The sequence below is a fragment of the Ursus arctos genome, unplaced genomic scaffold (genome assembly GCF_023065955.2).
Source record: "Ursus arctos isolate Adak ecotype North America unplaced genomic scaffold, UrsArc2.0 scaffold_23, whole genome shotgun sequence".
Lineage (NCBI taxonomy): Eukaryota > Metazoa > Chordata > Mammalia > Carnivora > Ursidae > Ursus > Ursus arctos.
In genome coordinates, this window is record NW_026622908.1 from 32,549,687 (window position 1) to 32,577,665 (window position 27,979).

Sequence of the window (27,979 nt, forward strand, 5' to 3'; positions counted from 1 at the left end):
CTCAAGATTACTCAGCTCTTTGATATCTCGCCTGGGAGCCACATTGACTGTCAGCTAGAAGGTACTGGAAAAAAATAGATTGCTCCAGGGTGTTCACTTGGGTGCAATTTATTATTTCTAAAGATAAGGCCTAAAGAGACTTCTATACTGCATTCTATTTCTTCCAGTGAATGAAAGCAGAAGGGCATCTGTTTAGCATTTGAAATATGCACCTGGCTCGCTCTGGTTAAAAGAGAAAAAGAAATACTAAAACACAGTAATCCAAATAATTATTCCTTCTCTGGCTGGCTTGCCCCCTGCTTTGAGTATGGGACTCAAAGGCGGTCATTTAACTTCGGGACTGCCAAAAAAGGATGTCCTTGTGCTTGATTAATTGGAAAGGCTAAAGATCTCCCCAGGAGAGGGTTGGATTTCCCTCTGGGTCTAAATCTTCTGGGCTCTGGTCTGAAGCTTGGGGAAAGTGCTGAGACTCTGTCAGAGAGGGAGCTCCAAAGGAGACCTCATCTCATTTAATACCGCCCTTGAACTGTGGAAGGCACTCCAGCCCAGTGTGCTAGATTTCTGCCAAATGCCCCTCCAAGACCTGCTTTCTACCCTTTCCTGCCCTGCGCCGTGTCTTGGGAGGCAGGCCTGTGTGGACTGCATCAGTGGGTTTCCTTACTGTCTGGTTTCCAGTTTGATCGGGCCAGAGGGAAGCACCCACAGCCGATGGGAAGGCAGAAGAGAGCAACATCAGAGTATTATTTTCTCCTGTCCTCCCTGCCAGAGCACCTGCACAGGCTGCGTCCGTCCTCTGAAGGCCTTGGCTCCTGTGGATGGTCCAAGCGACTGCTTCTCCCTTGCTCCTTCAAGCCCTAGGTGTACTAAGGGCTCCTTGCAGTAACTAGCCATGAAATACCACACTATCCATTTTGTGCACATGTCTTTATAAGTAGCTGTGTTATTACACTCGAGTCAAATCACCCAGTTTGGACGTGCCATCTGTTTCCTGCTGGGACCTTGACTGATACACCCAGAGAAGTTTAATGACTTGTCCAAGGTCTCAGGAGGATTTGGCTACAACCAGTGTGTGCTAACGAGAAGAGATAACACTGGCGTATTTTATTGTTTACGAAGCAATTTCATCACCATCATCTCGGGTACAGGAAAAGCTTTCCACTTAGAGATTAGAAAATTGAATTTTAGAGGAGAGGAGGAATTGGCCACGGCTGATGAGCATCAGGGCTATCCTCGAACCCAAGGCATGGGCTCTGCCAGTCACACCCTGGGCACCTCCAGGTCAGGCTGAACCTCTAATTCTTCACTAGCACCACTCCAACATGTAGCATCAAGGGAACAAACACACCCAGAGTCTCATCTTCCAGGTCCCCAAAGCTAGCGATGCTACATACACAGTCCAACAACCCTGTGAGAAAAGTGGTAACGCCCCTATCTTATACATGAGAACAGTCAGGCTCAGAAGGCTGAATATCTGATCCAAAGTCACGCAGCTGGGAAGTAGCTGGAACTTGAACCCTGGCCTGTCTGCCAGCTCTTCCCACTGCCCCGCGCTGCCTCCGTGCGCACAGGTGTGGATTTCTGAAGGCACTGCAGGCTGCAGACCTAGCGCATCCTTTGTACTTTCTCTTATCAAACCAGTCCCAGCCTGGCCTTGGTACTAACTCTGGGACCTTGGCCTGGATTTCCTATTGGGAGGCCAAGGAGGCTTTTGTGGGTAAAACACCTTAGAAAATGGAGTGTAGGGGCGCCTGGGTGGCACAGCGGTTAGGCGTCTGCCTTCGGCTCAGGGCGTGATCCCGGCGATCTGGGATCAAGCCCCACATCAGGCTCTTCCGCTGTGAGCCTGCTTCTTCCTCTCCCACTCCCCCTGCTTGTGTTCCCTCTCTCGCTGGCTGTCTATCTCTGTCGAATAAATAAATAAAATCTTAAAAAAAAAAAAGAAAAAAGAAAATGGAGTGTAGCTGATTAAGATCAAGAGATAACATGGCAGGGGCGCCTGGGTGGCACAGCGGTTAAGCGTCTGCCTACGGCTCAGGGCGTGAGCCTGGCGTTACGGGATCGAGCCCCACGTCAGGCTCCTCCGCTATGAGCCTGCTTCTTCCTCTCCCACTCCCCCTGCTTGTGTTCCCTCTCTCGCTGGCTGTCTCTATCTCTGTCAAATAAATAAATAAAATCTTTAAAAAAAAAAAAAAAGAGATAACATGGCAAGCCCAGGCAGGCCGTTTGCTGAGATAGCCTGGGAACAATGCAGCCAGGGTCAGAGCCACCTCCTGTCGCTACTGCGGGGGTAGCGGTGCCAGGGGGTGATTTGCAGCTTTGATGAGCATCCCAGTTAGTAGGGCTGAAGGGTCCATCCCCTGGGCCCATTAGCTTTCATGACATAAAAGCAGAGTCAGGGGCTGTTGTTGGCTGAGCATTGACCTGGGGTCACCTACTCTCTGTGTGACCTTAAGGACTCATTTCCTCACTTTGGGCCTCCGTTTCCTCATCTGAAATATTGGACGAGATGGATGAATCCAGCTGCCTCCTGTCTTCCCAGTCTGTCCTTTATGAGTTTGGGAGTCTGGGGAAGTATGTGAGTCTTTCAAGACCTCCCCACTTGCTGACCCCCCACGCCCCAATCCCTTAGCAGGATAGCAGGGCTGTATTGTTGGTACATTTGCACCAGTCCATTCACATTGTCTTCCCAACTTACTCACGTCCATAAATAGCTGGCCAAGACCGCACAGTGGCCTGTGGTTGTGGAGGGGGCAGGACCAGATTCAGGACTCTGTGTAGCAGTTTTGCCAGCCACCAACCCTTGAGTGGTGATTTGCAGTCTTGGGAAGTATTCTAGGTGAGGTGCTGGTCCAACCTGCACTTACTTTATGACAGTGACAAGCAGAGCCTAGGGTGCTAAGTGACTTGCCAGGATACCCATGACCGGGGGCTTCCAGCCTCCGGGAGCACTGTACTCTTACCGCCAAACAAGTCTCACTGTGCTTGGTGAGGGTCTCCAAAGGCTATCGCTTTGAGAATGAAACAGAAATGGTAAACATACGGTGTAGGGGGAAACACCACAGAAAATGTAGATCAATAAAAAGAGGAAGATGAAAAGAATGATTTGATGCCACACTGTGTTGGCTTAAGCAGAGTAGGGCTATTATGAGATGACCTGGAACCTGGCTTAAAACCCAGCAGCGACTGAACTTCTTGTTCTTATTGGCAGTTCAAGGGCTCGTGGCCACTGTGCTTTCTGTTTTGGGAGGGCCCCTGGCCAGAGTTTCTGTGTACTCAACCCAAGCCAGGTGATGAAGCAATTGGCAGTAGACAGAGAAAGGGAGAGTGCTTTTCCTGGCTGAATGAGGAGACCTGTTCTGTGGTGGTGCAGTCTGGGGGGTGGGGTGGTCCCTGAGACAGGTGGGTAAATCTATAGGGACATTTGCTCTGTGGGAAGATTTGCCTCCCTCTCATACCCACCTTTAGAGCTCGGTCCTCCTTTCATTTCTCCTAAAAAATAGATGCTCCCAGATGCATTTTGACACTGAGGCCTGTGCCTCCTACAGCAAATTAAAAAAAACCCGTTCAAGCCTTAAGGCATAGAATTTTAGAGTGTCGGAGCCCAGAAGGACCTTAGAGCCCAGCTAGTCTCAACCTGGTTATTTAAAATCTGAGGAACCTGTGGTTGAGAGGTGGGAATTGGCTCCCTGAATGTCATGTAGTGAGTTATTGGCAGTGCCAAGCCTAGGACGTGGGCTTTCTGATTCCATTTAGTGTGCTCTCAGGTTAGACATGAATTTCAAACAAATGGTAAACGTGTTCTCAGCCAGCCTGGAATGGTGAAAGGGAGTCTGTGTGTGTAAGTAAGTAATCAGTAGCCTTAATTCCATATACATAATAATAATGAGCTGAAATGTACTGAGATCTTATGTGCTAGCAATTTTACATTCATTGTCTCATTTAATGTCCACATGACCTGTGACAGAGGGGTTTTTATTGCAGGTATTTTAGATGAGAAAACTGAAGCTTAAAATGTCATAATTTGCCTAAATTCACATAGCCAACAAGTAGCCGAGGGAGGGTTAGAACTTAAGTCTGTTTGATGCCAAGCCCTGTCTTCAGGTCACTAGATTAACATAAAATAATCTTACAAAATTTGGTTTGAAGTGAGACACAAATTTTAGGTATCTTTTCCCTTTCATGTTTCAATTTTTTTAAACATTTAAATGGCTGGCTCAGTCCATAGAGCATGCAACCCTTGATCTCTGGGTGGTGAGTGAGCCCCACATTGGGTGTAGGCCTTACTTAAAAAAATTGACATATAGTTCATATTTGAATGTTTTAAGTAAATTCATATAGGACTGAACTTAGCGGTTTAAAGCAGAAGTTCTCAGGGTCTAGTGGGTATCAGAATCACCTGGAGAGCTTCTGAAAAATCCAGACTGCTGCCTCTCCCCCAGAGTTTCTAATGCCTCGAGTCTGGGGTGGGACCTGAGAATTTGCATTCCTAACAAGTTCCCAGAGGCTGTTGCTGTTGCTGCTGCTGATCTAGGGACCTCACACAGAGAATCACTGACTTAAAGGAATCATGAAAAGACTTTGTGTCCACTGAATTTTCGTGCATTGGGTCTCATTTTCCACGTAACTATTCAAGACCAGAGCTGCGACCTGTCAGTAAAAGAGTTGTCAGGAGATAAGAGAAACCATATCATCGCTTGATTTCCTAACTACCATTTCAAAAGGGTTGCAGAGGGGTCTTCAGTTAGGATGAATGGTTGAGAAAGCTAAAGACTTAGGCTGAAAAGCACAGGCTGCTGCAGCAGGAATGGATAAGCTCCAGCTACATCTCCTGCTCCAGCCCTGCTGTCAAGATTGAGGGTTCTGGCGGGAGAAAACATGAATGGCTGAGCTTAGGTCACATGTCTATTCCTGAGCCAATCACCATGGCCAGAAAAATGTGATGCTCTGATTGGCCAACCCTGAGTCACGTGCCCACCCCCAAATCAGGAAGTGACTGGAGCTCCTGGAAATAATTCCACCCACGTGCAGAGCCTGACTAGGGGATGTGAGCTGTCCTCCAAGGGGAAGCCTGAGGACGAGGAACACCAGAAAAACGGGTAAAATGGGGGTGCCTGGGTGGCTCAGTGGTTAAACGTCTGCCTTCTGCTCTGGTCATGGTCGCAGGGTCCTGGAATCAAATCCTGCGTGGGGCTCCCTGTTCAGCGGGGAGTCTGCTTCTCCCTCTGCCCTTCCTGCCTACTTGTGCTCTCTCTCATTATCGCCCTTTCTCTCAAATAAATAAATAGATAAATAAAATCTTTAAAAAAGAAAGGGTAAAATGGGTGCCAGGTGGCAAAAGCACACATAGCCACCCTTCTAGTTGCCAGGCAAGCCTTTACATTTTAGTTCTGGTTAACTCTTCTTTCTCGCAAAGTTTTCCTAGCTCAAGGGCTAACCTTTCTGTAGATGGAAGTGAGCCAAATCCAGAATGTCTTGAGTGAAATGGAAAGAGATCTGGGCTGGAGATTTGGGTTTTAGTCCTGTTCTGCCATGAACTGCCTTCCCTCTGTGAGTCTGTGTTTTCTTCAGCTATAAAATGAGGAGACTGGCTAGGATCTTTGTGGGCCCTTGGAACTCTACTAGGCTGTGGTTCTGGGCGGGGTCACAGGCAGCGGGGGCCCTCCCTGTGCCTTTCCCGTGATATCTCAGAAAGGAAGGCAGCTTCTTTTAAACATGGGAGGTCCCCGACGTGTTATGACATGGCTTACTAGGACGAGCCTCAGAGAGACTTGGCATCAGCTAGCCTTCCTGACTCCTTATTACCTGTGTGACCTAGGCAAATTCGATGAGCCCCTCTAAACCTCCTTATAGAAGGTGGAGTTGATACTCGCCGCTTGGTCTCAAAAGTTGTTAAGAATGAGAAGACAGGTATGAATGTGCTTTGTAAACCCTCAAGTCTCAGGTAGATGGAGGGCCCACTGACTGCGGGCTCCTGCCTTCCAGGCCAGTGTGTTTCAGGGGCTCAGTGCTCCTGAGAAAAGATTAATACTTCTCATTCAGTGAGCATGAGCCCTTCCACAAGGCACGTGTCTGACACTTGTCGGGCATTTATACTAAACCTTGTTATTTTGCACACAAGTGCCATATCAGGTTGGTAAACTGAGCAACTGGAAGCTGGCCCTGATGACTCTATCCAAGTAGTCCCCACCACCCACCAGTTTCCCTCTCTCTCTGCATCTGTTTCCTCCACAGCACTTATCACAATTCATATTTCTCATTGTGTTCATTTAGTTGCTTATTGCCTAGCTCTGCCATGCTGTAAGCTCATGACGGCAGCCAAGGTGCCTTCCTGTTGCATGCCCAGCACGTATGTGCTCAATGAATATTTTTGGAATTAAAGAACAAATGCAAAAAAAATTAGAGGCCTGTCCCTGTGACTTCTTTGGATTTTCCTCAAAGGTGCTACACTGTAAACCAGTAATTCTAGGCACCTCGTGTGAGCCAGGAATGAAGACAAATGCTGGCAGTGACTGGCTCTTCCAAAGTTGGTAGAGAGTGGCCTGCCCTGTCCCTTGACCTTGAGCTTGCATGCCCTTGCCTTCCCACATGGCCACAGGTACCTGGACTCTGAAGCTCTCCTAAAATGATTTTCAGAAAGGGATCTGATAAAAGCAGGTACACTGGTGAATGAGAACACTGTATTTTTCACAACAAACAATAAGAGATGACAAGGATTTTTGTGATAATTCCCCGCAGGCCTGACTATGTCATTTGTAGGGCCTAGTACAAAATGCAAATATGGGCCACTTGTTAAAGATTTATTAAGAATGTCAAGATTATGGGGCGCCTGGGTGGCACAGCGGTTGGGCGTCTGCCTTCGGCTCAGGGCATGATCCCGGTGTTGTGGGATCGAGCCCCGCATCAGGCTCCTCTGCTGGGAGCCTGCTTCTTCCTCTCCCACTCCCCCTGCTTGTGTTCCCTCTCTCGCTGGCTGTCTCTATCTCTGTCGAATAAATAAATAAAATCTTTAAAAAAAAAAAAAAGAATGTCAAGATTGTGACAGTAGAGCATTAAAACAGGTGCAAAGACCCTTCTAAGTGAGGGGGGCTTACCTATGAAGCTGACCCTGCATGCTGCCTTCAGAGCCAGGTTAGGAGATTAGCTTGGATTTCCTGGGCTGGCCCTGCTGTTTGTGGACACTGTAGCTTCCAAGAGGCCCTTTTTCCATCAGTTCAAGAACGATACTGCCAGTATATAACACTCACTCAAGAGCCTACTGCTGCTTCTTTACCCAGAAATTTCCCCAGACTGGGGTACCTGTGTGGCTCAGTTGGTTAAAAGGGTCTGGCTTTGGCTCAGGTTGTGATCTTTGGGTCCTGAGATTGAGCCCCACATTGGGCTCCCTGCTCAGTGGGGTGTCTGCTGGTCCCTCTGCCTCTGCATCCCCCTCCCCCGTACTCTCTTTCTCTCAAATAAATAAATAAAATCTTAAAAAAAAAAAATTTCCCCAGACTCCATGGTTTCCAGCTGAGCCAGTTGAGTCAGAGCAGAGCCAAGTTTATTTATTTTTTTATCTAGTTGCTTAAGGAAGCAGGAAAGTTGTTTTTGGAAAACTCCCTAGAAGGTAAGCATGATGACATTCTTTTATTGTTTACAGGAACACACTGGCACGGAGGGAATTCCTGTTGCCACCACATGCTACTGTTTACCTGTCCTTCACACACCTACAGCAAGCAAGTGACACAACCTCCTTCAGGGGCCCCACCTTCAGGAATGTGGCCTTATTTTACAGGGGGGGAAGAGCAAAGGCAGGTTTAGGAGTGTGACCTTGAGTGAGAATGGGAGGGGACACTGGCTTCTGCTTCCTGAAAGCCACCAAGGGAAACTAAGTAATTATTCAATCAATAGATATTTTAAATAAATGAATATGGTTGTGGATTTAATTGATTTTATTTTTGAATAGGTAATACATTCTAATGGTTCAAAACTCCAAATTTACAAAAAGGTTTATGAAAAATTGTTACCCTCCCAAGTAATCGAGTTCCCCACCCCTGCAGGTAGACATTTTTTTTGCACCCTGGTAGAAATACTGTTTGCATAAGTGAGCACATATGAACACACCCTCCCACCCCATTTTTTTCCTCTGACCAGTGATTGCATACTTTAACACTGTCCTGTACTTTGCTCTTTTCACTGAAGCTTATATCCAGGAAATCTTTCTCTATCAGTTCACAAAGAGCTTCCTTGTTCTTTCATAAGTATGCATAGTATCGTCCTTGTGTAACTGTATCGTAATTTATTTAACCACATGGACATTTAGGTTCTTCCAGGCTTTTGTTATTACAAACAGTGGTGTAATAAACTGTTTTGACAAGTGAGGTTCAGAGCTTCTCTTAGTTCCTTGAAGGAAAATGGAAGTCAGATTCACTACCAGTTTCATTTTCCGAGAGGAGGGCATGTGCATTTCTAGATCTAATGGATACTACCATTCAGCCCTCTGAATTTCTGCCAGTACTTGCGGAGTAACCACTTCATGATAACACTGTTGCAAAACACTGGGGATACTCCTGTGCCATGACAGACCCTGCTCTTCTGGGGACGCGGTTTGGTTGGGGGCTGAGGGAGGACCCCTGTGATCAACAAGAAGCCAAATGAATGAACAAGAGAATTTCAGATCGTGATCAATGCTATTAAAAAAAAAATTCAGGGGTGCCTGGGCAGCTCATTCAGTTAAGCGTCGGCCGACTATTGATTTCTGCTCAGGTCATGATCTTGGGGTCATGAGATCGAGCCCTACGTCGGGCTCTGCACTCAGCAGGGAGTCTGCTGAAGATTCTCTCCCTCCCTCTGCCCCTCCCCCATCTCTCTCTCTCTCTCTCTCAAATAAATAAATAAATCTTAAAAACATTTCAAACTCAGGTGATGTGATGGAGCGTGTGCGGAGGCCACCACTTAAATGGGGACCAGGAATGGCCTCCCTTGGATCACTGAGCTGTACTTGGAGGGATGGTTCCAGACGCGATAAAAATAAGCCTCTCATTTTGAATTTGTGTGATTTGTAAAAGCTCTTTCAGACTTTCCCCCGTCAATTGGTTGGTTGCCTCAGAGCAGGCAATACTTTGCGGGGTGGAGGGGTTGGGGACGTTTTCTTTTGTCCTCTCTCTATATTCTGTTTTTGCAAAAGAGAAAATAATCTTTAAGTATCCACTCCACAGGAGGGTGGCCCCTCATACTGTTTGAAGAGGACAGAGCAGGGAGCAGCAGCCTGGGGCTGGATCTGGGAAGGCCTCAGTCTTTGTAACTCAAGCCACCTGGGCTAAGCTTGTCATCGAGTCCAGGTGGCCCGCAGCCTGGTGATGCTGAGTCTTGTGGAGGGTCCCAGAGTGGTGGCGGCTCAGCTGTGAGGACCCAGATTGTCCTTCTGTTCTTTAGTCTCCCTTCCTTCAGCCTTCTGATGTGGATGCTCTCAGAGCTCAGAACACTGAAGCGAAGGAAATGCTGATGGGTGACCTGGGCATGGAAGCTGCTCATCCTTCCTTCATGTAAGGATGATATTAAACAGGTTGAGCCATCAGTCTGGCACTGGCCCCCCTGACCTGGCAGAAGCTGGCTGCTGTGTTGAGTGAGTGCTTCCCTCCCATTTCCTGCCTCTATGCTCGCTTTCCTCCGTCCTTGTCCTTTCCAGCAGCAATGCAGGCAGTCCTTCCAGTTCCAGCTTGAGTGCCCCTCCCCCGTGAAGCCTTCCCACCCCCCTGACAGCCTGATTTAAAGCCTTCAGGGCAGGGCAGCCATTGTCTTTATTCTCTACAATGTCCTTGGGGGCAGAAGCCTTGACACCCATGCCCACTTCTGTCTCTCCCCTAGAGCCTGGCACGATAGAGCCTTGTCCGTAGTAGGCCTTCAACACACACACACACACACACACACACACACACACACACACACGTGTTGTCCCGGCAGAGTAAAAGTGCTGCCCTGGTTTGTAAGATGACACTCTGGCCATAAATGGGCGAGCTGGCGATGCTCAGGAGATGGCGATTAGCACATTGTTGTTACTTGAACTTGTTCTAGCGGGTCTATTTCCCATCCAAGTCAGCACTCTCTTGTTTTCTATTTTGGGTCCTATTTCACCAGAATGATTAAACAAAGGGGAAATCATCAAAAACCACAGCAGAGCCTGATGGGGTGGAGGAAAAGGCAGAAGCGAGCGTGTGGGGTTAGGGGAGGTTGATAAAAATACAGTAAGTGGGTGGGAGTCTGAGAGACGGGGCGGCCCAGACTGAGGCTGCGGCAAGCCTCGCATGCAAAACAAGACCATATGGCAGAGTCTTCGGGGAAAGAGCTTTATGAGCAGGGGGGCTGAATCCAAGTAACTTCACCCTGGGAACCGGTCAACTGTCCTGACTTGGGAGAGAGGGAAGCCAAAATTGCTTCAGAATTTTTTTTTTTTTTTCCTGGAAAGAAGCATGAACAGAAATTCCAGCGGAAGGGCCAGTTTTCCCCTTCTCCTTCCGTTTTTAGGGCTGGGCATACGGCTCCTGTCTGGGAGACGGAGCCCTCTGCATGCATTTCTTCCCTGGGCTGCTGGGAGAGAGGGTCTGGTTCCTGCATTCCTCCCCTGGGTGGAGGGGGCTGACCCCAGATTCTCCCCAGTGCAGAGTCTGGTGTGTCCCTGGGAGGGGGGGGGGATGCCTTGATGTGGAAGAGACCCAGAAGGATCAGGAACCCACAGCACCCAAGGGAGAACCATGAGCCTAAGTGACCTGTGGCAGGGCCTGAGGGAATGAGAGAGAACGAGGCTTACTTGCTTCTGGAGCTTCTGCCCATGTGAGATTTTTAGCAGCCCTTTCGGACAGAGGTCCAAAGCTCCTGCTTGGCCACTACGTACCCATAGCCTCTCTTCCAGAACCCACAGAGCTGTGCTGTGGCCACTAACCACATATGGCTAGAGCACTTGAAGTGTGGCTGGTTCAAGTGGAGATGTGCTTTAGGTATAAAATACATCTTGAACTTGGAAGTCTTTGTATTAAAAGACAACATAAAATATCTTTTTTTAAAAAAAGATTTTATTTATTAATTTGAGATCGAGCAAGAGAGAGATCACAAGCAGGGCAGAGAGGTGGAGGGAGAGGGAGAAAGAGGCTCCCCACTGAGCAGAGAGGCCTGATGTGGGGCTTAATCCCAGGACACGGAGATCATGACCTGAGCTGAAGGCAGATGCCCAACCGACTGAGCCACCCAGGTGTCCCGGAAACATAAAATATCTTACTAATAATTTTTGTATTGATTACATGTTGGAATGATGATGTTTGGATATACTGAGTTAAAATATAGTAGTAACATTAATTTCATCTGTTTCTTTTTTACTTTTTCAATGTGGCTACCAGAAAATTTAAAATTGCATATGTGGTTTGCATTATATTTCTGTTGGCTGGTGCTGGTCTTCATAGGGTCTGTGTCTTAGGCTGGGGAAAGGCCTGCAGGGGCCTGGTTAAATTTTTAACTGGAAGGTGTCACAGGTTTAAATATTAAAAAAAAAAAATCATCTTATTGGATCAGTCATCTGTGACTAATAACAAAAATCAGGGGGTCATAGGGAGAAGGGGGTTCTGTCACATTTACTGTGCCAGGGGATAGGCCCTCAAATCTGGAAGAGGACCCCTAAGAGGGTGGAGCTCAGTGTTCATTCTGCATTTATCCAAGGATGCAGCAGGGAACAAGGCAAAGACTCCTCCTGCTGTCATGGAAAGGATAAGATGGGAAATAGAAATATATAGTCTAAATGCATTCAAGAACTGCAGGAGAAAACATGTCATGTTAGCAGGGGATAAGTGATAGGGAAAAAAGTAAAGCAAATAAGAGGGTTTTGATTTGGAATATGGTGGTCAGAGAAGGTTTCGTGGAGAAGGTATCAGAGCCAAACCTTAAGGAGGTCAGAGAGTGAACTATGCAGTGAACTGGGGGAAGGGCATTCCAGCTGAGCAGCCCAGAGGCTGGAGTGGGTCTGATGTGTTTGGGGACAGCAAGGGGCCAGTGTAGCTGGTGTGGAGTGCACAGGAGAAGGCCAGAGGAGAGCCGGTCAGGAGAATGGCAGGGAGCAGAACACTTAGGGCCTCGCAAGCCATCTCAATGCCTTTGTCTTTTACTCTTTGCTCTTGGAGAGTAACAGGGTCATTGTGGCTGCTGAGTAGAGACAGACTCCAGGGGCCACAGTGGAAGCAGGAGGCCAGTTAGAAGAGTGGGCATCAATTAGGGCCAGATGAAAAGATGGCCCACCGGGGCGGCCAGAGTACAGATGAATGAGGAGAGTTGCCTGCGGGCCCTCTGGGTTTTCTTTTCTTTTGCTCCTAAAAGATCTTATTTATTTATTTGAGGGAGAGAGAGCACAAGCCAGAAGGAGGGTCATTGGGAGAGGGAGAAGCAAACTCCCCAGTGAGCAGGGAACCCTACTCGGGGCGCAGTCCCAGGCCTCCGGGATCATGACCTAAGTTGAAGGCAGATGCTTAACCAACTGAGCCACCCAGGTGCCCCTGGGTTTTCTTTTCTCACCCAGAAGCTGAGGTGACTATTCCTGAGGCAGGGACAGCTGGCCCTCCACTTAATGCGCCCCGTGCTTTCCTCTGCTTCTCACCAGCTGGGGCCGTGCTGGTCACTTCTAGCTCACCAAGCTACAGCCCTGCCTCGACTCGGCATTTGCGCTGTCAATGCCTCCACTCTCCCTCTGGCTGGTTCCTTCTCCTCATTCGGGTCTCAGTGCAGATGTCATCCCTCCCCTGCCCAGTGCCTCAAGGAGCCGCTTCCCCATCGATGTCCACCGTGTTAGCCTGTTCTGTTAACTTCTTTGCCTTAGTCACTGGTTGAAGCGATTAATTTTTACTACTCGGTTGTCTCTCACCTGCCCCAAGGGTGGGGTGCTTGGGCGATGGTGTCCCCAGTGCCTAGGACAGTGCGGACAGGATGACTATCACAACACCTACTGCAACCAGCTGGAGGTCTGTCTTGCCCCTTCAGCTTGAGGTGAGAAGGCAATAAGCCATGGACTGTGGTGCTGGATAGACTGGCTTTAACTGCTTGCTCTTGCCCTTGGGCAATTTTATCTCTTTAAACCTCAGTTTTACCATTTGTAAAATAGGGATAATATGTGTATCCACCTCATGAGGGTGCTTTTAAAAAAATTTTTTTTAAAAAGATTTTATTTATTTATTTGACAGAGACAGTGAGAGAGGGAACACAAGCAGGGGGAGTGGGAAAGGGAGAAGCAGGCTCCCCACTGAGCAGGGAGCCCCTGGGAGGGATGACCCTAGGATCATGACCTGAGCTGAAGGCAAACACTTAACGACAGCCACCCAGGCGCCCCTCATGAGGGTGTTTTAAGGAGTGACAGGATGCATATAAATTGCTTAACTCAATAGTTGGAACTATTATAATTATCATAATTGCTAACAGTTGACCGTATCACTCTCGTCCTCCCATTGTCTAATTTTCTGTCACATGTTCCCAACTCCATTTTCCCTTAATCAAACACTCTAGACCAGTGCTGCTCAATAGAGTTTTCTTCAGTAATTGAGATATTCTATGTCTGCACTGCCCAGGACAGTAGCCACTAGCCCCATGTGGCTTTGAGCACTTGATACGTGGTTAGTGTGATCCAGGGGCTGATTTTTAAACACAATGTAATTTTCATTAATTTAAATTTACATCTAAATAGCCACAGGTGGCTAGTAGCTACCATATTGGACGGCACAGCTCTAGAAACTATGAGTGATGGGATGAAAAAGCTTTTCCTTTAATGAAAAACATTTGGGAGAATTTTAAATAAACGCAGTACTTTTTAAAGGAATCTTTACAGATCTAAATTTACTGTATCCGATTTGGAATACAAGCATATATTACATAGACTTTGATGGTTGGGATGGTTAAATATATGAAAATCCTTAACAAAAAGGGATCTTTCCTTCCCTTCTCCTCCTCCACTGTTTTCTTCCTCTTCTCTCAATGCAGATATTCCATTTCCTTTCTGTTTTTCTCTTTTCTTGCAGGGGCCTCTATCTTACTGGAGCTGAGAGCAGCCTCAGTGGATGGAGGGTGGACAGGGAGAAAGCTGCCTTGACTCATTTCTCTCGTGTTTCCAACAAGGCCCTGGCACTCTCTCGGGACTGCCCGGACCTAAGGGAGGGCTGCCATTTGGGTCATTCATTAGAGTCTGGTAATTAAGAACAATGCAGGACAATCCAGTTGGAAAATCATGAATTTTTGAGCTGGGGGTTACCTTAGCAGATGGTCTGGTCCAAACTCTTCATTTTATAAACAAAGACATTAAAAACCCAGAGAGGAGAAGTGACTTAACCAGGACCCAGATCTTCTGACCCCCCCTCCCCCCGGCCCTGTGCTGGTTCTAGAACTCCCAGTGGAAAAGCCCACATATTTTTCCAATTCTTTTTCTTAGAAACAAAAGCATTAAAACTCAACTACACTAAACCAAACCAGACTTTTACATTTTGTTTTCCTATTCCTGAGCTTTTTAGAGATATCTCAGTAAAAATGTTTGGTCTCAATGCATGGGGAAAACATTAAAGACATTCTTTGAGTTCCTTTTGAAGAATGACTCTGTTCTAGAAATGTTTGCATCATGTGTAAAATCCGTATTATAAATGAAATTACTGAATATTGCCTGGCTACTGTAATTTATTTTGTACATTTGCTTTTTTTTTTTTTCCCCTTAGAAAAGCACATGGCTAAATGTTGGTGGAAAGCTACTAACCCAAGTATGGCAAGAATTTTCATTCTATTTTCAAAGCGACTAAGCAAAGCATAACAAGGTGTTTTTCAAATTTAACGTTCATCTGATATGGAAAATAGCCTTTAACAAACAAGCTGTGAAATAGCTGAATTTAGCAGGGTTTGCGTAAGAGTACTTATTTCACCTAGCGATTAGATATTGCTGTTCTTAGAGTGAAATGTTAAGCTTTCGAGTAAAATGATTGTTCTGATCCTTGGAAGTTGTCTGGGCTTGGGCAAGTGACTTAACCTTTCTGAGTCAGCTTCTTTGTCTTGTGAAGTGGGGCTAATAGGGGCACCTGCGTGGCTCAGTTGGTTAAGTGTCTGCCTTAGGCTCAAGTCATGATCTCAGGGTCCTGGAATCAAGCCCCATGTCAGGCTCTTTGCTCAGTGGGGAATCTGCTTCTCTCTCTCTCTCTCTCTCTGCCCCTCTCCCTGGCTTGTGCTCTCTCTCTCTTTCAAAGAAATAGATAAAATCTTAAAAAAAAAAAGAAATGGGGTTAATAATAGTACCTGCCTCAAAGATTAGCTATAAGCATTAAGAGAGACTCTGTGTAAAGCTTAGAGCATGATACGTGACACATGCAAGCAAGTGGTCATCATTGCCTTGCTATTATAATGTGAGCTTTGCCAAAGAAATGCTGCACGAAAGAAAATTATTTTAATTATACTGATATTTTGAAAACATTTTAAACATTATAAAAAGGACCTCAGAGTCTTTAAGGGAGAATTTGAAAATAAAGAGAAATATGGAAACAGGGAAGATCACCCATAATGCTACCATTCAAATGCAACCTCTGACACTTCTATTTTTTTTCTAGATGCTATGTAAGTTTATCTTGTGTATATCATTTAAAATTGGATTTCTGCCTTTCCCATCATTCCACTATCTTCATGTTGTTTGTTAGAGCAAATTTATGGCCCACTCAAAGCAAGCTTATGAGACTTCATCCTTGTCCTTCTCCTTTTGAGGGTCCTTCCCCTTCTCCCAGTTTATCTTACCGTACTTTTATGGATCTCTGTAACTTGTTAATGTTCCTTTTGGAGTTAGCAGAGTAGAAATCAATGGCTCTCAACTCGGACTGCACGGTAGAAGCACCAGGAGAATTAAAAAAAAATACTAACACTCAAAAAACATCCTAATTTTAGGAACATTTCTAGGGATGGGGCTGGGCATCAGTATTTTTATTTTATTTTTAATCTTTTAAGGAGATTTATCTTATTTTTTTTAATATTTTATTTATTTATTTGACAGAGAGACAGCCAGCGAGAGAGGGAACACAGCAGGGGAGTAGGAGAGGAAGAAGCAGGCTCCCAGTGGAGGAGCCTGATGTGGGACCTGATCCTGGAAAGCCGGGATCACGCCCTGAGCCGAAGGCAGATGCTTAACGACTGCGCCACCCAGGTGCCCCTAAGGAGATTTATCTTATTTTTAAAAAATATTTATTTATTTTTGAGAGAGAGAGAGAGACCACAAGCAGGAGGGGCAGGGAGGGGGAGAGAGAATCCCAAGCAGACTCCCCACTGAGCATGGAGACCTCTGTAGAACTTGATCTCACCACCTTGAGATCAGGACCTGAGCCGAAACCAAGAGTCAGTCACTCAATCGACTGCACCACCCAGGTGCCCCTGTTTCATTTTACAGAGGGTGGGGGAGGGAGCCCATGTGTTAGAGAAAGGGCGGGGGGGGGAGAGAGAACCTTAAGCAGACTCCCCACTGAGCACAGAGCCGACAAGGGGCTTGATTCCAGGACCCTGAGATCATGACCTGAGTCAAAATCAAGAGTCGGACGCTCAACCGACTAAGCCACCCAGGCGCCCCCCAGTATTTTGGAAAGCTCCCCAAGTGTTTGCTTATATAAACACATAAATAATTGTACAATTTTCTATATCATTATTGCATATCTTTCCTAAATACACACTGCTTTTTTTTAGACTGAAAAAAGCCTAAATTTTGTGTGGTATTGCTGCCAAAAATGCATAGCTGGGATCTAATCATTAGGAAACATCCAGCAAATCCAAATAAAGGAACGTTCTGCAAAATGTCTGGCCTGAATTCTTTAAAAATGTCGATGTCTTAAAAGACAAAGAAAATTTTTGAAACTATTCCAGAGTAAAGGAAACTAAGGAGACATGACAACTGAATGTAAAATGGAATGTGGATTTTCTTCTGCTCTAGAGATTATGGAAATAATTTGAAAATTTGAATAAAGTCTGAAGATTTGAAAATAATATATCATCATTAATAACGGATTGAGGGATAAAAGGGCTTTGTGTCTAATTTAGACTCAAGGATTCAGGAAAAAATATGCACTAGATATATATGTATGTATATATGTGTATGTGTATGTGTGTATATATACACAGAGAGAGACAGAGACAGAGACACAGAGAAAGAGAAACAGAGACAGAGACACAGAGAAAGAGAAACAGAGACTCAGAGAGGAAATGATAAAGCAAATTAGGTTAAGTGTTAACATTTGAGGAATCTGGGTGAAGGATATAGCATAATTTTCTTGCAAATTTTTCATGAGTCTGAAATTATGTCAAAATAAATAGTTAATTAAAAAAACGCTCAAATTCTTATAAGGACCTAAAAAAGGAATAAAATAGGGACAGAATTTTAAAGTGCAGAAAACCCACTTTTTGTTTTGTTTTGTTTTTGTAAATATAATCCATAGCTACATGGAGAGAGATGTTACTTAAGAAGAGACTGTTACCAGAATATAGGCGAGGGGGCTCTCTCTGGGCTTCTAAGTGTCTGCTGATTTAAGGATCCGACAAATGCTGGCAGAGTACCTCCAATAGAGGGCGGTGCAGCCTTATGAAGAACGAATCACATCATAGGGTTTTGGGTAACATTACCCAAGGTAGATTCTAAAGCCTTAACAAATGGAACAGAGGCACTGAGAATCTTAGAGCTGAATTCTGTCTACATCCCATTTTACAGATGAGCAAACTGAGACTTAAAGAGGGAAAACCACTTGCCCAAAGTCATGGTCACAAGCAGCACAACTGTCTTGCAGATAATAACCACAGCTATCATTCTTCGGAGGCTTACTATATGCCAGGCACTGTGTGTACTAAGCACTTAAATGTGTTAACTCTTTTTTTTTTTTTTTTTTTTTTTAAAGATTTTTATTTATTTATTTATTTAACACAGATAGAGACAGCCAGCGAGAGAGGGAACACAAGCAGGGGGAGTGGGAGAGGAAGAAGCAGGCTCATAGCGGAGGAGCCTGATGTGGGGCTCGATCCCATAACGCTGGGATCACGCCCTGAGCCGAAGGCAGACGCTTAACCGCTGTGCCACCCAGGCGCCCCTAAATGTGTTAACTCTTTAATCACAGGCCCCCCCCCCGCTTTTTTTTTTCAACCTGAGGTTGAGGCTCAGAGACATCAGTAACTTAGTTAACGTCACTAACGAATGAGATTCTGGCTGTGCTCATAGCTAACATGCCATTCTGTCCTACAGCTTTGCTGGGATACCTACCCTTGAAGAACGGATCACCTAATAGGGGTACAGAACACAGCTGCCGAAGCAGGAATTTATCTTGGCACCTGCTGATGGATGCATGCACACAAGGATCCAGAGACTGAGTGAAGGAAGATGCCTGGGACCAAGGAAAGCAGAAATGGCGGGGCATGCATTACCTGTGGCAATGGGTAGGTTTGGAGATGGTGAAGAGAAGGCAGAGAGGAGAGAGTAGAGAGAAAATAGGGAGAAAAAGCATAAGGTCTTGGGGGGGAAGGCAGTGAGGCTATAATCTTTTAAAAATTATTATTAACATATATAGTATTATTTTTTCCAGGGGTATAGGTCTGTGATTCATTAGTCTTAGACAACACACAGCGCTCACCACAACACATACCCTCCCCAATGTCCATCATCCAGCTACCCCATACCCCCACTCCTCCTCCTCTCCAGCAACCCTCAGTTTGTTTCCTAAGATTAAGAGTCTCTGTGGTTTGTCTCCCTCTCTGGTTTCATCTTGTTTCCTTTTTTCCTCTCTTTCCCTATGATCCTCTGAGTGGGGCTAAAATCTTAACTCCTCTCCTTGCTACCCTATGTCAGCCTGTAACGAATCCTTCAGCTAGTCTTGTTAGTTCTTTTTTTTTTTTTTTTTTTAATTTATTTATTAGAGAGAGAGAGTGTACAAGCAGGGGGAGGGGCAGAGGGAGAGAGAGAGAGAAGTAGGCTTCCTACAGAGCAGGGAGCCCGATGCAGGGCTAGATCCTGGGACTCCAGAATCATGACCTGAGCCAAAGGCAGACACTTAACTGACTGAGCCACCCAGGCACCCTAGTCTTATTAGTTCTACTTCCAGAAACATCTGTGATCTCCCCATTTCTCTCCATCTGCACTGCCAACCCCCTGCCTCAAGGCACAGCTGTCCTCACCTTAACTCTTCAAAAGCCTCCCAGCTGGTCCCCTGCTTCTTTTCTTGTACTAGCCACAGTTCATTCGCCAGACGACAGCCAGAGTCATCTTTTAAAACATCTATCAGGCCATGTCACTCTCCTTTGAACATCTTCGGATGGCTTCCCATACGCTTAGCACAGAATCCAAACTCCTCACCAGGCTCTGTTTGAGCTGGCCCCTGCTCACCTGCCTGACTTCATTTCCTACCAACCTCTTCCTTGCTCATGTTGCTTTGGCCACATGGGCCGTCTCACCCCAAGAACACATGAAGCTTGTTGCCACATTAGGGCCTTTGCACTTGCTGTTCCTTTTGTCCAGAATGCCTTTTTTTTTTTTAAGGTTTTATTTATTTATTTGACCGAGAGAGAGAGCACAAATAGGCAGAGTGGCAGGTAGAGGGAGAGGGACAAGCAGGCTCCCCACTGACCAGAGAGCCCGATGAGGGACTCAATCCCAGGACCCTGGGATCATGACCTGAGCTGAAGGCAGATGCTTAACCCACTGAGCCACCCAGGCGCCCCTCCAGAACGCTTTTCTTCCAGGTCTCCATGTGGCTCTCCCCCTCTTCTCCACTGTCCCCCAGTGGATTGGGGTCTGAAAGAGAACTGGACATGGGTTCAGACAGGCCGAGGTGGCAGCTCGTCCTAATTTTGCAGTTAGGGTTTGTGGATAACACCATTTGCCTCGGTCTTTAAAGGGTTAACAACCAGGTCAGGGGATTTTAGAGTTTAAAAGTCTTAGCCCCAGATGGGACCCAGTCTACATGTAAAGAAAAAATGAGATTAGAGCCGGGAAGTGACTTGCCCAAGGCCAGGGGGCCAGCAGCGCTTCCTCTGTCTTCCGGAAACATTCCATCTCTCTGAGTTAGCTTTCTTCACCCAGAAAATGCAGAGACAAAGTCTTCTGCACAAGAGCAAACATATACTGTGAGAGGCCTTTGCAAACTGAAAGGAGGGGCTCAGGTGATATTTTAGTATTATCTGGCCAGAACTGCCAGCTTGGCTTTAGCTCAGGCCCCGATTCATTCTTTTAACAAACTTTTATTTAGTACCTAATGCAGGTCTTGGTCTCAGCACCAGAGACTTTGCAGCCAACACGGCCCCTGCCATTCTGAACCCTCACAGCACTTACACTGAGGTGCCGTGTGTGCAGCTGAGTGTGTGCGTGCACGTGTGTGTGTATGTGCGTGCACGTGTGTGTTCTGTGGTGGTAAGTGCTATGGAGAAAAGTAAAGCAGGCAAGGGCAATGGGGAGTTGTTAGAGGTGGGAGAAGGGCTGGGATTGTAAATGGGGCTGGGGTGGGGTGTCAGAGAGGGCATCACAGAGAAGGTGACCCAGATTCTGGACTACACTTAGCACAGTGAAGGGAGACCTTTTAAAATTTTTTAAAAATTAAAAAAAATATTTTTTTAAAGAAATGTATTTGTTTTTGGGCAGCGGAGTCTGGAGGGAAAGGCTGATTTTGCTGGGGTCTGCATCCATGACCATCCGCCACTGCCTTGGAGCGAAGGCTGCAGAAGTGAAACCTTTGTCATCAGCACTCTTCAGACCATCAGATGCAACTTTCCGCTTCCTTCTCACAGTCCAGACCCAAGCAAATGACCTCAGGGAATAGCAGCAATAATTTGCATAAAGGCTGATTGTCACATCTTCTTTGAGTAGTTTGGGAAGGGGGCAGGAACTACCGTGGTTGAGCCCTACTGTGTGCTGAGTGCAATGCTAGGCTCCCAGGTACCCCATTTCCTTTTATCCTCTAGGCAGCCCTACGAGTGGGATACTATTGTTCCCATTTGGTAGATGAGGGGACTGAGGCTCTGAATGCCCATGTGAGTTGCTCAACATCAGCACAATCGGGAAGTGACAGACCCATAGACTGAAAGCCACATCAGCCCGGCTCCATATCCTGTGCTCGCTTGTGACGTCACTGTCCCTTCCCGGCACTCCAGGTTGGAGTGGTTTGGAACACAGCTACTGAAATCTTCCCCATTAGGAATTCAGAAATGACATCGTCCAACGCCTTCATTTTATAGGTCGAATGAGTTAGCAACGTGAATGTATGTCTAAACTCTGGGTAGTTGTGCCGTGAGCGTTGGCTTCCTGTCGTCACAGCTTAGAAACCAGAGGTTTAGGGAGATGCCCAGGTCGCTTGCCTGAGGTTACGCAGCAGGTTAGCAGCAAACCTATACTCTAAGGCTGTCTCGGGCTTCTGATCTTTCCAGACACCCCGTCCCCCCACCTCCCCAGCCACGTAAGGCTTCGAGTCAAGGGCTGTTGTGTCAATGACGAAGAGAAAGAGGAAGAGCTGTCAGGCCTACAGGGGCCTTGATGCTTACTTAGTTCTGGAGGAAATTGAGAAAGTCTCGAAGTCCCCTGTCCCCTACATCCTTGTCCCCTGCCCCTCCTCCCCCTAGATAGGGAGGGATGGGGGTGCAAGGGAAAACCTCTCTGGATGGCTTGTATTCAGATTTGCAGCCAAGCAGTATTTATTCAGCCCTATTCGTGCCAAGCACCCAATCCCCACCCTTCAGGCCCTGGCAGGTTAGTGAGGCACCAAGAAGCAACCAGACACTGAGAGTTCCGTGCTACCACTGGGGTCAGCATCAGGTGCTGCGGGGGCTCAGGCTCAGGAAAAACAAGGTTGGATGATGTCTTCAAGGCCACAGGACTGGCAGGGGCTTTCTGTGATGTCTTCACACCGTGATGGTTCCGCAGAAATTCCCTGAAAATATCCACTCCCGTGTTTGTCAATGAGCAGCAACCTTTTAAGGCTTCTGTGAAAATGATTATGACAGGGGATGCCTGGTGGCTCAGTTGGTTAAGCGTGGGACTCTTGATTTCAGCTCAGGTCATGATCTGGGGTCAGGAGATGGAGCCCCGCGCCAGGCATAGAGCCTACTTAAGATTCTCCCTCTGCCTCTGCCTCTCCCTCCCCTGTGTGCGCACACTCTCTCTCTCACACACACAAACAAGGACATGAATATTACAGGTGCATGGCCTGGGGGAGCGGCGATGAGGGTGTGGGGCCAATGGCGGGGAACAGCCATGAGCCTGCGTGTGACGCTGAAGTCGCTGCTGAGGTTTGGCTCTCGTTTATGCCGCTCACCCTCGCATCTGTCCTTACATGCGATTTGCTTTTCAGAGTGCTTTTGCTTGGAGAGGCAGGCCGGTGGTGGGCATTGAGGGCTGCTGTATGGGGCTTGGCATTCAGGGGTTGAACCGAAAGAGCCATGATAATGGCAAGAGCTAATTTAATGGGCCTCTGTGCAGGACCGGGCTACATCTGGGAGGTGGGGGTGGGGCTGGTGTGTGTGTGTGTGTGTGTGTGTGTGTGTGTCCCACCTAGTACCTGGTCAGAGGGGGAGGGGGAGGAGGAGGGGCTAAATCAGGAGAAGGCTTGGCTCTCATTGAATCTTTCCAGTACCGGGTCAGGTCACTTGATTTTTCTTTCCATTTCAAGGATGAGGAGGCAGAGGCTCAGGCAACTTCAGGGTCACACAGCCTGTAAAGATTAGAACTCAAGTCTGTCTAGGCTCCACTTTCCCGTCTATACATGGGTGGGTGTGTGTGTGTGTGTGTGTGTTTGTGAGAGAGAGAGCGTAGGGGGGGACTTAATTTCTTCTTTCTATTTAAATGAGAAAATGCTATGGAGGGGGTGGCGGAGGGGAGAGGGAGGGATGCTGGCAGTTTCCGTTTCTAGGAGTAAAGGTTCCACACTTTTGGAGCCATATCTCTTTGTTTGGAAAATTCACGAGGATGGGCCTTCATAGAAACACAAGCAAGTCCCTGCCTATTGTCCTTGGGGAGGAGGGTGAGGTCACCCCAATCTCTACACAGACGCAGTGGGCTACACAGAACACTGATGTAGTTCTCTTTAATGAGGTGAATTGGTGTCTTCTTAACGGACCTTCGCCCTTGAGGAGCAGGGGAGAAACAGTCCTGGGGAGAGACTCTAGCTGGACAGTAGATGCCTCCCTGGGGGCTGTTGAAGATTGAATAATGGAGGCAAGGAAGTTTCCGGGGGCCCTTAAGACTGCCTCCTCTGAGCAAGTCATTCATTCATTCACTCATCCCTGTGTGTCATGGCCTCTGCTAGGCTTCGGGAATACACTGGTGAGTTGTCCTGAGCTGAACTCTGGGTGGGTGCGGGGGGGGGGGGTGGTGAAAAGGGCAGCAAAGCAGCCCCGAACAGGGTAGCTAAAATTGGAGCTGACTGTAGGACCTGTGAAGCTGGAGTTTTGATGTCAGGGTGGTGGGAGAATGAGAGGCTCTGAGTCATATTAATATTTGGATATTTTAAAACCAGGAAGATCAAATGGATGCTAAGATAAACTTACAGTTAGAATCTGGAATCAGGGAAATGCAGTTTCGAGATGTGTTTGGCTAGCAGAGATGATCTCTTTAATTTTAATTTTGATTTTAATGTCAATAGGTGGGGATTGCGTTCCCAGCTTCCTTGGTTCTCACGACTCCCGAGCAGCCCCACCTGAATCACATATGTACCTTATCAGCCACCTGCCCGGCCCCAATGGCTAACAGAGTTTCCTGCCCTAACAGTAGAGGTCTCAGAGCTTTGAGAGTCTGTTTATTCAAGTATTAATGAACCAAAAGCAGATTTGCAGAATGAGGTAAGGTTTTAAACTTTGAACTTTTCTCTGATTCTCACTGTAATGGAATAATGGTGATCTTGTTTGGTGACCTTTATTGATGATAATGATTGGTACAAATAATTGCGAATAAGCTGACATTCATTTCCATTCATTCATTCCACATATAGTTATTGAGAGCTGCGGTGTGTCAGCACTTTTGTAGGTCTGGGGAATACAGCAGGGAAGAAGACAGACAAAAATGGAACTTGAATTTCAGTGTGGGTGGAGGGAGATAGACAGTAGAGAAGATACATGAATAAAATGCATAGTCTATGAGATGATGATAAGTACTAAGGAGAAAAAGTGGGAAAGAGTAAAAGTGTTGGAGGAGGAGGAGGGTTCAGATAGGGTGGTCATCATAGGCCTCACTGAGACAATGAATATTTAGTCAAGACTGAATTAAGTGAGGGAGCTGGCCATCTGGGGCAAAAATGTTCTAGGCCGAGAAGACAGCAAGTGCAAAGGCCCTGAGGTGGGGCTGGCCTCGTGTGTTAGAAGGGATATTAATACGTCATACACCGCTCTAAGCTCTTTCACTCCACTGAGGGAGGTACTATTATGTTTCCATTTACAGATGGGCGAACTTTGGCCAGAGAATCTAAGAAACTTGCCCTGGGTTAAATAAAAGGCAGAGCCAGGTTTCTAACCCAGGCAGTCTAACTCCAGAGCTTGTGCTCTTACTAAGCTAGGTTAAAGAAGTGATTTCATTAGCCTGGGTAGACCCAGGTACTGAAGATTTACAACTCTAGCTTGAAGCCGCCTTCCTAGCCCTGGAGGAAAACCCTGGGTGTGGTAGCAGGGGAGGGAGTGACTCAGGCCTTGGCTGGCTTCCTGCTGAGTCATTGCTGATGGGCTGTGGAGGGAGGCGAGTGGCACTCAGGCCTCACCTCCTCACGCTGGCAGGTTCCTGCCCTTGGGGGGCAGATGCCTGGCAACAGGTCTTAACCACACACCATCAGTGGACTGATTCGTCTGACTTTCCCAAGAACTTCGTTGTGAAATTGTGGGTGGGCTCCATTTCCTGGCATTGCCCCACAGCCAGCAAGGGGGAGCAGCCCGGGAGGCTGACTTTCTGCCCAACCTAGCCCTAAATTCTCCAACATGTCCCGGATAGACACGTTCTGTCCCTTGTCAGGCTGACGGTCTTTCACCTTGGGTTGAACTGTCCAAGAGCAACTAGCTGTGTGTTTGGCAAAGAACAAGGTGCCCAGGGCAGCCACACACACCACCCTGGCCTCATGACGTTCACCCTCTTGACATACTCATTCACAGATACAGCCGGGAGGGAACGGGTAAGCACTACCATAGGTACATGGAGTTTGTTAAGATTTTAAAATAGGGATTCATGAATAATAATAGCTAACATGTCTTGAGCCCTTACTATGTGCCAGTTTTCTCAGCAGTTAACATGTTTTACCTAATTTTCAAAACTCTCCCAACACCTGATAAGGGAGATGCTTTGACCATTTTTCAGATATGAAAATGGAGGCTCAGAGATGTCACAGCTAGGGAAGGGCAGAAAGGACATTGCGCACAAAATCCCGGAGTCAGGAAGGTGCAGGCTGGCTTTGGGGAGCTCCAATGGGCTGGTGGAGAGCAGAGGATGGGGGAGGAGCACAGTGAGAGACGAGGCTGTCCGATGAGAGATGGCGCCGGGACCGGCCCATGAAGTTGGACTTGAGTTCGTGGTGGTTGGGAACCACTGAAGATTTTTCAGCATGTCTCCCTTTGGTGACCCAAGGCTGTAGCTTTGTTGCTTTGGTTGAGGGTCGCCTTGGCACATGAATCATGGGGATCGAGCAGAAACAGTAGGAAGAACTCAGACTCTGGTGGTGAGGAGACATCTCATTCTCTCCTTGCTCACCAAGAATCCTCTGTATTAGCTGAGCTTGTGCTGCAGAATATCCTTAGAGAAAAAGCTATATGTTCCAAGAGATGTCCTGACGGGTGCTGCCCACAGCTGGCGGGTCCTCTCCTTTTGCCCCCACAACCTCTTCTGATTCAGCTCTTTTTCTGGCTTTCACCTCTTAGTTCCCCAGTTGTAGTGTGCACATTTGTTGTTTCTGTCCACCCGGAATTTCTCCTTTTTTCTGCAAAACTTCTCCCTATTCTCATTCTGTGATCTACTGAGTTTGCCTCATGATACCTTCTTGTGGTAGGCACCATTACTTACCTACCCAATCCAGTCTCCCTCTTCTATGGGTTAAGAAACCCTAATTTCATTCCGGGGAGATGTCACCACATGGCCAGTCCCAGGCAACGGATCATGGTACATCTAAGCCAACAAGGGCCCTGTGTCCGACCTTCCCAGACTCCCTTGCAGCTAGGGGCATCCATGTGACCCAGTTTTTGTCAATATGACCTGAGGGGAAGTCAGCTCTGTGGCTTCCGAGAAAGCTTTTGATTTTTTGACAAAAGGAAACAGTTCCACTTTCCTCCGCCCGACAACCCCTTTCCCCTGCCCCACAGTCATGATGGCTAGAGCTTGGGGCAGCTTGAAGGGTGTCCACTGAGGGTGGCCAGCAGCCATTGCATGGAGGAAGCCTGCCTTGTGAGGAGAGAATACAATCAAACACAGAGAGAAAAGCAACAGTTCAGGGAGATAAAGAGAAAAAAGTTGAGGCCTCATTTGAACATTTAGCTTCATCAGAAACTGGCACCGTGCCTGGAATTTCAAGTTATGTGAGCAATATACATGCTTTTGTTTTTTCCTTATGCTTGGTTGAGATGGGCTTCCATTACTTGTAACCAAAGGCCCAGGTCTCCTATCTTAAGGGCGAACATCTAGCAGTGCTCCCAACCTTCCTCTGCCTGTAACACCTATGACCTTGACCAACTATTATGATGTGCATGAGGGTTCCAGTCACATGTCATCTACCCACCCGCCCTCAACCTCAGCACCCCATGCCCTAAACCCAACCCCCTCCCTACTCCCCACCCTCACTCTTCCCCCATCTCTACCCTTTTTAAAAAAGAGATTTGTTTATTTATTTTAGAAGGGGGGAGGGGCAGAGGGAGAGAATCTGCTTCCTTCTTGGTCAAAAACTGGCCCAACAGAATAAAGGAGGAAAGCCAGGGTGTCACCACATACCAAGGCTGCTTCAACTCCACAATGTCCTCAGAATGTCCTGGCGACACCACTGTTTGAGAAACAATGAGATTAAGAAATGCGAGTCAAAGAGAAAGCAGCGAGCTGGGTGGGCAGGGGTGGGGTGCACGGGGTCTGTCTGATGCGGGGGGGGGAACCTTACAGGCCATGCACCCATTCTCTGGTTTGTTCATTCATACAACACATGGTTTATGCTTTTCTTCTTCAGCTTGAGATAGAATTGACATATAGCATTATATTAGTTTTAGGTGTACGGCATAATGATTCGATATTTGTATATATTGTGAAATGATCACCACAGTTAATCTAATCAACATCCATTATCACACATAGTTATAAATCTTTTTTCTTTTTCTTTTTTTAAATTTTTTTGTCTTGTGATGAAAATTTTTAAGATCTATCGGCTTAACGACTTCCAAATATGCATCACAGTATTACTTACTGTACTCGCCATGCTGTGCATTGCATCCAATGATTTATTTATTTATAATTGGATGTTTGTGCCTTTGGAGCCCCTCACCCATGTCACCCACCCCCACACCTCCCACATCTGGCAACCACCGAGCTGTTCTCCACACAACACGTTTTTGTTGAGCACCTCCTTCGTGCTAGACTCTAAAATGATCCCAGCCTTCTCTATATAGGTGAGGAAATGGGAAGTACATATATGAAAAATATAAAAGAAAGAAGCTGCCTGGTGAGTGTCCATCTTTCCTCGGGCTTCTCAAAGAGAAAGTGACCTTTAAAATAAAACAGATCAAGTCCAGATTGGCAATGAGAAAGCCTCTCTCTTGGGTGGGATTTGGGACATTAAAATGAGGTGTCACTTTGGGATTTAGAATCTCTGTTCCTGGAAACCTTCAAGAATGAATACCTAAACCACTGACTCATCTTTAATAGCTCTGTGGGGGTACTACGTAAAGCAAAGGCTTCCGAGTGAACAGACTTAGGTTTGAATCCCGATTCCTTCCTTCCCTCCCCCCTCCTTCCCTCCCTCCCTCCCTCCCTCCCTTTCTTTTTTGCTTCCTTCCTGAGATCAAGGCT

The 27,979-nt window shown here is 46.9% G+C and overlaps 1 long non-coding RNA gene across 5 annotated transcripts in view; it reads left to right on the forward strand.

The window, feature by feature from the left end:
• LOC113264946 (uncharacterized) overlaps positions 1-27,979 on the forward strand; it is an 87,202-nt gene that overhangs the window by 46,250 nt on the left and 12,973 nt on the right. For 3 of the 5 annotated variants that reach the window (XR_008961057.1, XR_007188976.2, XR_008961056.1), the window contains 3 exons: positions 18,233-18,423; positions 20,618-23,290; positions 23,610-23,805. This is a non-coding gene — a long non-coding RNA (uncharacterized LOC113264946). The remainder of the gene's footprint in view (positions 1-18,232; positions 18,424-20,617; positions 23,291-23,609; positions 23,806-27,979) is intronic. The other 2 variants (XR_008961058.1, XR_008961055.1) reach the window with 2 other exon arrangements.